The sequence below is a fragment of the Thalassophryne amazonica genome, chromosome 3 (assembly GCF_902500255.1).
Source record: "Thalassophryne amazonica chromosome 3, fThaAma1.1, whole genome shotgun sequence".
NCBI classification, from domain to species: Eukaryota; Metazoa; Chordata; class Actinopteri; order Batrachoidiformes; family Batrachoididae; genus Thalassophryne; species Thalassophryne amazonica.
Window position 1 is genome coordinate 87,001,269 of NC_047105.1, and position 8,918 is coordinate 87,010,186.

The 8,918-nt window shown below is 41.0% G+C and overlaps 1 protein-coding gene across 1 annotated transcript in view; it reads right to left on the reverse strand.

Moving 5' to 3' along the window:
• The window catches only part of myl9b (myosin, light chain 9b, regulatory), a 32,164-nt gene extending 23,246 nt beyond the window's left edge, over nt 1–8,918 (reverse strand). Inside the window, exon 1 of the mRNA XM_034167033.1 lies at nt 8,803–8,918. The gene's annotated coding sequence lies outside the window, so the exon portion shown is untranslated. The remainder of the gene's footprint in view (nt 1–8,802) is intronic.

Genomic DNA, 8,918 nt, shown 5'->3' on the forward strand with positions numbered 1-8,918 from the left:
TTGCATAATATTTGGAATACTACAAGGGGTTCTGTGGAGGCATGAGGGTCCATATTGCAGGTAACAAAATCTATTGTGAGAAATGATAATTTTTCCCATGGAATGATTATATATATATATATATATATATATATATATGTGTGTGTGTGTGTGTGTGTGTGTGTGTGTGTGTATGTGTGGTCTGTTAGAAAACTATCTGACCTTTTTATTTTTTGCAAAAACCATATGGATTTGAATCACGTGTGATTGCATCAGCCAAGCTTGAACCTTCGTGTGCATGCGTGAGTTTTTTCACGCCTGTCGGTTGCGTCATTCACCTGTGAGCAGGCTTTGTGCGAGCAGTGGTCCACCCCTCTTGTTGGATTTTTATTGTGAATAAATGTCTGAACGATTTGGAGCTTTGCTGCATCAAATTTTTCCAGAAATTGTGAGAAACCTTCAGGTGGACACCATTCGCAAAATTCAGATGGCGTTCAGGGACGATTTTATGGGGATTACACAGATTAAGGAGTGCTCCAGCCGGTTTAAAGACCGCCCACAGCGTCTGAGAGTGCAGCGCACTCCGAGCGCCAATCGACAGGCTGAAACCCCGCTGAAACTACCAGATTATTTCCAACGTGAAGGCTTTGTTGATCCGGGACGTCGTCTGACTTCCACAAAAATGGCAGAAGACGTGGACATCAAGAGTTTTTCGGCACATTCCACTGTTACAGGAGTTTTTTTCATGGAAAGAAAAGCGGAGGGATGTGCCACCGTGCCGCTCATGGCGCAGGGCAAAACCACCTCCATGTTGTTCTCACAGGACGGCTTTCAGATGGCTTTCAGACGGCTTTCGGTGGCTTTTCAGTCGTGTGACTATCCGAGAAATTGTGCATGAGCTGGACATGCCACAACATGTCCTGTGAGGCTTCATCACGGCGTTGCTTTACGCCATGCGGCTCCACCGCGACGCGCGGAATTCCTCCGCACGTCTGTCTCAATGTGCCGAAAAAGTGCAGATGTCCACGTCTTCCGCAATTCCTGTGGAAGTCAGACGACGTCCCAGATCAACACAGCATCCAGTGTGGAAATGAACGGCACATTTCACTGTTACAGGAGTTTTTGTCATGGAAAGAGGAGTGGAGGAATTCGTCGCGGTGAAGCCGCATGGCGCAAAGCAACGCCATGATGAAGCCTCACAGGACATGTTGTGGTATGTCCAGCTCATGCACAATTTCTCGGATAGTCACATGACTGAAAAGCCACCGGAGCGCGGCGCACTCCTTGCGCCGCGCTCTCAGACGCTGTGGGCGGTCTTTAAACCGGCTGGAGCATTCCTTAATCTGTGTAATCCCCATAAAATCGTCCCTGAAAGCCATTTGAATTTTCAGAATGGTGTCCACCTGGAGGTCTCTCACAGTTTCTGGAAAAATTTGATGCAGCAAAGCTCCAAATCATTCAGACATTTTATTCGCAATAAAAATCCGACGAGATGGGTGGACCACTGCTCACACAAAGCCTGCTCACAGGCGAATGACGCAACCGACAGGCGTGAAAAAACTCACACATGCGCACGAAGGTTCAAGCTTGGCTGATGCAATCACACATGATTCAAATCCATATGGTTTTTGCAAAAAATAAAAAGGTCGAATACTTTTCTAACAGACCTGGTTTGGGCCAAACATGGCACACTTAGGTGGATTCCAGAATTGCCCTGGCAAGGTCAGCAAGAGGCTAATTATTTTCTGTCTTTACATTTCTGTGTGTATAAATAGGTCTGTTTAAATAATGAAATGGACAATGAGAGAAATGTGTGTGAAAAGTGCACTATATTTGGGGTGGTTAGGGTTGGTTACCCACATTAAAATGAGCATTAACTTATATTTACAGTTGCATCAAACATGATTAAACTGAGGCACAGTCACAATTCTTAAGCCTTCGTCTTACCAGTTTCACATATATTATTTAATATTTCAGCTGCTTCCATGACATTTTTTTCCAGGCACAAGATTGCATTTAACTGAAAGAAATTTAAAGTTCATTCTATAAGTTTTCACCTGTAATATTGTACTTGTCATTAAATAAACATAGATTAATCATATCTATGCATTGACTTTAGCAGTGATTTTCTCTGATTTTTTGGGGAAAAAAAATATGCTTACTCATTGCAAGCTTGCATGAGGATTTCCTACTCTGCAGTGTGAATCCCAGTATTGGGGCTCCATTCATGCTACCTTTTTACAGTGGCAGCACACACACTCAAGTCAGAGTGTACCTACTCTGAGTTGATTAAACTAACTGAAATCAGCTGTTCTGGAACTGAAAACTTAAGAGTTTACCATCTCAGGGTCAAACAACTCGGTTCAGAGACAGACTCGGCATTTGTTGAACCTCCTTTCTGAAACAGGCCACAGTATGCTGACACAAAAAACAATACATTCAACAGCTATAACAGATTCCTTTTACAACGCAAATGCAGAGTTTGTTTAAGATTAGAGTTGGGTTCTGCATAGTTTCCCAAATTACTCATTGATCCTGTCGAGGGTCAGGAGGTCTGTTTTCCTGAACCATGTCATTACCGGCAGGCAAGCCTGGGAACTGCTCACAGCACAGCAGCCACTGCCCAGAAAGTTTGTGGATTGAATTAGAAGTTCTGCTGGGAGGAATGGGTGACAATTCCAGCAAAGTAATGTGAGAAGCATATGGAAGGCAATCATAACTGTCTGATATAATTTAAACATTTAAAACTACATACAAAGACTGTGTATGCAAACTTATGACCAGTGAACATCTGATAAGAAGTCCCTTCAGCTGCTTCCTTGTTTTCACTCAGGGTCACCACAGCGGATCCGAGGTGGATCTGCATGTTGAATTGGCACAGGTTTCACTCCTAGTGGAGCAGATAACTGAAACAATCCTTCGCATGGCAATACAAGCATCAGATTTGGCATGAAGGTTCTTCATAAATAAATGTTTGAGAAACAAGTGCTGGCCAAGTGAAAATCCAATATGACAGCCAGGTAGGGGTCAATGAAGAATGACACAGGGGTCAAAATTTAAAAATGCTCCAATCATATTGAAAGCTATACCAAATTATGTGTCTGATCACAAAGATTCCAAAAAGGTATAGTTTGGACTATCTATGACTGAATGTTATGGAGTTATGGGGTAAAAACAGTCAGAATGGTAAGAAAGGTCAGTTTCAGTTTGCACAGGAGTCAAAAGGTAAAGTTGCTCCAATTTTGGTAGAAAGTGGTACAAATTATTGGTTGAACTAATAATATTAATAAATGGAATAGTTTTGACTGTGTTGAATGCTTGGTTTGCAGAGTAAATGTCAAACAATGTTGAGGTACATTGGATTCTATGGTGTATGACGTATGTTACCCTGTAATGTGACAACTAAGCATGACACATGGTGCAAACTATTCCTTTTTAAACCCCTATTAACTCAACTAATAATTTGCATCACATTTTACAAAAATTGGGCAACTTTAACTTTTGACTCATGTACAAACTGAAACTGACCTTTGTCACCATTTTTGCTGTTTTTACCTCATAACTCCATAACATTCAATCATAGATAGTCCGAACTATACCTTTTTGGAATATTTATGATCAGACAAATAATGTGTTATACTTTTCAATATGACTGGAGCATTTTTAAATTTTGACCCCTGTGTAATTCTTCAATGACCCCTACCTGGCCACCATATTGGATTTTCATGTGGCCAGCACTTTTTTCTAAAACACTGATTTATGAAGAACATTCATGCCATATCTGATACTCGTATCACCAAGTGAACAATTCTGGCCAAAAGTCATATTTATCTGCTCCACTATCCAGATGCCCTTCCTGGTGTAACTCCACATAACATGGAGAAATGTGGCAAGGATGGGGTTTGAACCAGGAACCTCACATACTGGAACCAAGCCCACTAACCACTTGTCCACAGTAAGAATTGAAATAAGTCTCTAAATATCACTAAAGAAATTAAAATAAATTTCAATGTATTTTATTTGTATAGTGCCAAATCACAGCAAAGCTGCCTCAAGGTGCTTCACATGAGTAAGGTTGAACATACAGAGACATATATGAGTACTAGAGTCAGTGATGCCGGTAACGCGTAACGCGTTACTCTAATCTGACCACTTTTTTTTAGTAACGAGTAATCTAACGCGTTAATCTTTCCAAATCAGTAATCAGATTAAAGTTACTTCTCCATGTCACTGTGCGTTACTATTATTTTTCATTGTGGGTCGATAACAGCATTAAACTTGGTCTATGGGCAGGAGGTCGAGGTTCGACTGAACTGCCCACTTTCAGTGAGCTGTGAGCTTTTAATCCGCGGTTTTTTGCAGCTGCTCGACTCGTCCTCACCTCTTAAAGCGCGGTGATCAGCACACCTGCACTGAACTTTACAAAGACATTTTATACTTTTTTTCCTCCTTTCTTTAGAATTCTGAGCTGAGCCGCTCTGTATCTGGTCGTTAAAAACAGCTGATCCTCCGCGACGCGTCAACAACTAACACTATTTTCCACTCAAATGCACCTAAACTCTCTTTCTGAGGACCACATGATGTGAAAACGCAATAAAACTTTCTTACCTGTAAATCTGGTCATGTTTTCTGCATAAATAAATGTTATCCATTCTTTGTGCTCAAACGCCAAAGCAGGGGCGAATCTAGATGGAATGGGGGCGTGGGGCAAGGATGTGCCCCCCCACAACACCCCTAGATTAAAGGTGCAATTTTGAAGCCGTTTTTTACTACAGCTAATATTGCTTAAAATAATAATAATTTCGACAAGTAAAATGTTTAGAGAGAATTTAAATGTTAGAAAAATGTTAGAATTTAATAGTTACCTTTATAAACAATGTAGGCTCGAAATTGCAAGTTTTACTGTTACAGTGCTGTCAACAGTTAAATATGAGGTCAAGAAAGACGTCTTTATTTTACTTTTTATAAAACAAGTATTTATTTTCATTGAAGTCAAGAAAGGGTGACTATAAAGTGAGTTTTGGCAAAAACAGGTATCATTGTCATGTTGAGGTGGCAGAGGGTTGTTGTCGGCAGCTGGGAAAAGTAACTAAAAAAGTAACTAGTAATCTAACTTAGTTACTTTTACAATTGAGTAATCAGTAAAGTAACTAAGTTACTTTTACAATTGAGTAATCAGTAAAGTAACTAAGTTACTTTTTCAAAGTAACTGTGGCAACACTGACTAGAGTCCACACTCCCAAAGCTGCCTACTGAATGTGAATGTGCTTTCACGGAGAGCGACATGACACCTTCTAACCAGGCAAAATATTGACGAAGTGCCCGGATGTTAATGCATTTTCAATGCGGATATGTGAGTGAACATACACAGAAAAAAGCTCGCAAAATACCGTTCTGACCTGGATATCAAGCCTGTAAAATTAATTTACATTAACTTATATAAGGAAAGTATTAAACCAACACTGACACCCACACATTCCCAAATATTAGTGTTGAAAGTTACACGGATCTGATCTGTTCCAGCTGCGATAAATCAGCAGCTCAGCTGCTGAGACGTCCAGCTGCTCTGCTGTGTTCAGCGCTGCACGACTCATCGATCCATTACTATATATATATATATATATATATATATATATATATATATATATATATAAACGCAACACTTTTGGTTTTGCTCCCATTTTGTATGAGATGAACTCAAAGATCTAAAACTTTTTCCACATACACAATATCACCATTTCCCTCAAATATTGTTCACAAACCAGTTTAAATCTGTGATAGTGAGCACTTCTCCTTTGCTGAGATAATCCATCCCACCTCACAGGTGTGCCATACGAAGATGCTGATTAGACACCATGATTAGTGCACAGGTGTGCCTTAGACTGCCCACAATAAAAGGCCACTCTGAAAGGTGCAGTTTTATCACACAGCACAATGCCACAGATGTCGCAAGATTTGAGGGAGCGTGCAATTGGCATGCTGACAGCAGGAATGTCAACCAGAGCTGTTGCTCGTGTATTGAATGTTCATTTCTCTACCATAAGCCATCTCCAAAGGCGTTTCAGAGAATTTGGCAGTACATCCAACCAGCCTCACAACTGCAGACCATGTGTAACCACACCAGCCCAGGACCTCCACATCCAGCATGTTCACCTCCAAGATCGTCTGAGACCAGCCACTCGGACAGCTGCTGGAACAATCGGTTTGCATAACCAAAGGATTTCTGCACAAACTGTCAGAAACCATCTCAGGAAAGCTCATCTGCATGCTCGTCGTCCTCATCGGGGTCTCGACCTGACTCCAGTTCGTCGTCGTAACCGACTTGAGTGGGCAAATGCTCACATTTGCTGGCGTTTGGCACGTTGGAGAGGTGTTCTCTTCACGGATGATGCGAAGGAGATGTGTTGCACTGCATGAGGCAAATGGTGGTCCCACCAGATACTGACTGGTATCCCCCCCCCAGTAAAACAAAACTGCACCTTTCAGAGTGGCCTTTTATTGTGGGCAGTCTAAGGCACACCTGTGCACTAATCATGGTGTCTAATCAGCATCTTCGTATGGCACACCTGTGAGGTGGGATGGATTATCTCAGCAAAGGAGAAGTGCTCACTATCACAGATTTCGACTGGTTTGTGAACAATATTTGAGGGAAATGGTGATATTGTGTATGTGGAAAGTTTTAGATCTTTGAGTTCATCTCATACAAATGGGAGCAAAACCAAAAGTGTTGCGTTTATATTTTTGTTGAGTATATATATATATATATATATATACACACACACACACACACACACACACACATACACATATATATAATAAATTGTTAACTTTGACAGGATTCCAAAAACGTTCTCCACTACATGACATGGACAAGACACCTGCAGCTGTAAACAATTTCTGATTCTATGAACGAATGGTTTCATCAGCCAATAGTTCTGAAAGCAAATGCGTCATCAGGTACGAAATTATTATTTTATTTTAGTGTTGAAAGTTTGAACAGATCCAATATGTTCCAGCTTCCAGTTTCTGCAGACATGACGGCACAATATCACACGATCCAGACTGTCACACAGGCCGCATTAATTAATTCCACCTGGTCCGCATGAATTAAGTCCATTTTTGTATAGTACTACATAAATTCAGCTTTGAATGAAATTCCATTCAAGGTGATGTCTAAATCCTCAGATTTCATACACAGGCATGACGCTTTACACCAGTTTATCGCCCAAAAGTCACGGTAAAGTAACAAGAATAACCAAAACTGCTTAATTATGGTAGGAAATGTTGTCTCCCTTCTTCCTCCGTTCGTGGGTTTGCCAACATGCGCAGCTTTCCACCATTTTGGACCAGTTTCTTGATGAGACTCATTGACCATCAGTGTGCACTGCCTACTGAGTTGGCCTGAGTCAAAATGGCAACCACACCTCCTTGCCGGGACTGTGGACTCTAGTACTCATATGCGTCTCTGTGGTCTGACCTTACCAACCCCCCTGAGCAAGTACAATAAAGTATTTGATGCTTCCACTACAGCACATTTGCATAAAATTTTGATTGTGTTCCTCCTGATACACCAACTAATAGATCACCAAAGCTTACCTGAGTGTCAGCCAAGCACTCAAACTGCAAAGGTCAGTAATTTTATTTTCAAGGCATTTTGCAAAAAATGCTCAGGACAAGTACAACGAACTCAATTCAGCAATCAGTCTGAACACTTTGAAAGATTTAGTGCACATGTTATTGGAGCAAGATGGTCACCCATTGCAATCTTGGTAATGGCAAACCCATAGATTTTATATACACACAGGGCAAACATGAAAATAAAAGTAAAGCAGACATTAACTTACTGAACACATTGAGATGTATAAAATTAAGTTTGAAAGGTTTTTTTGCCAAGTGTGTGTGCTACAAGTGTTGTTTACAGAATCACACACACACTCTATGGACACAACATTGCCGGGGAATCTACAAAACTTTGCCTGGTTGACATATCTTATTTTTAAAGACAAAAAAATAAAAAAATCTTGTTTGATAAACACTCACGTCATTTTTTAGTTTTTTAGTTTTCCAATAAGGTAAGGGAAAACTCAGTGGTGTGTGTTGTTGGCCCACTGCCCTTTGCTGTGGAAGCAGGAAACATAACAGTACAGTTCCATTTAAGGTTTCAAAAACAAGAGTAATTCTGCTATCTGATTAAACGTTCTGTCCCCCACTTTGTACATAAATCTGCCACATTTTCATTGTCCAGACACTTGAAGGAAATGACACAACTACTTTAAATATAAACAGTTCAGTTTGAACCCCTTATCTCCAGTGTGCATTCCTATCTGACTCCACAGAGTCCAGCGACGAGTCTTTACAGCAGATTTTTGAGGGGTGTTTTCTACTACAGCAACATCTAAAATCTTCTGGATTATCCACTCAAAATATTCATAAAGAGTCTGAGGAGAACATTCCCATGTTCACAAAGGGTCACAGCTGGGCTCAGACTGACAACTGCGTTTGTTCTCAGCCACCACGGCTCCTTTGACAGACAGATGACAGAGGCCCTCTGTGCACACATTAACATGTCACCCAGCTCGCCTGTCAGCCATCAACACATCTACAGGTCAGAGGCCAAGAGTCAGGAATTCCACCAACAAACAAACTTAAACACCCTGAACAGCCGTGAGGTGGAAGTCCACGCATGAACACGACACTGTACATGTAAAAACATTCTCACATCTTACCCAGAATCCACATCGGGCAAACAATCAGTGCACAAAGAACCAGACATCAAGTGCGACCTTTAAAAACAAACTAACAGAAAGCAGCAGTTTTTCTCACCGGAGCTTCAGATGGAAATATTTGGGAGTCCTTCACACTCCTTTTGTGTAGCTTTGACACAGCAATGGGAAGGGAAGCAGGCAGCCCTACTGAAAAGTTTTGTTTAAAGAATCAGT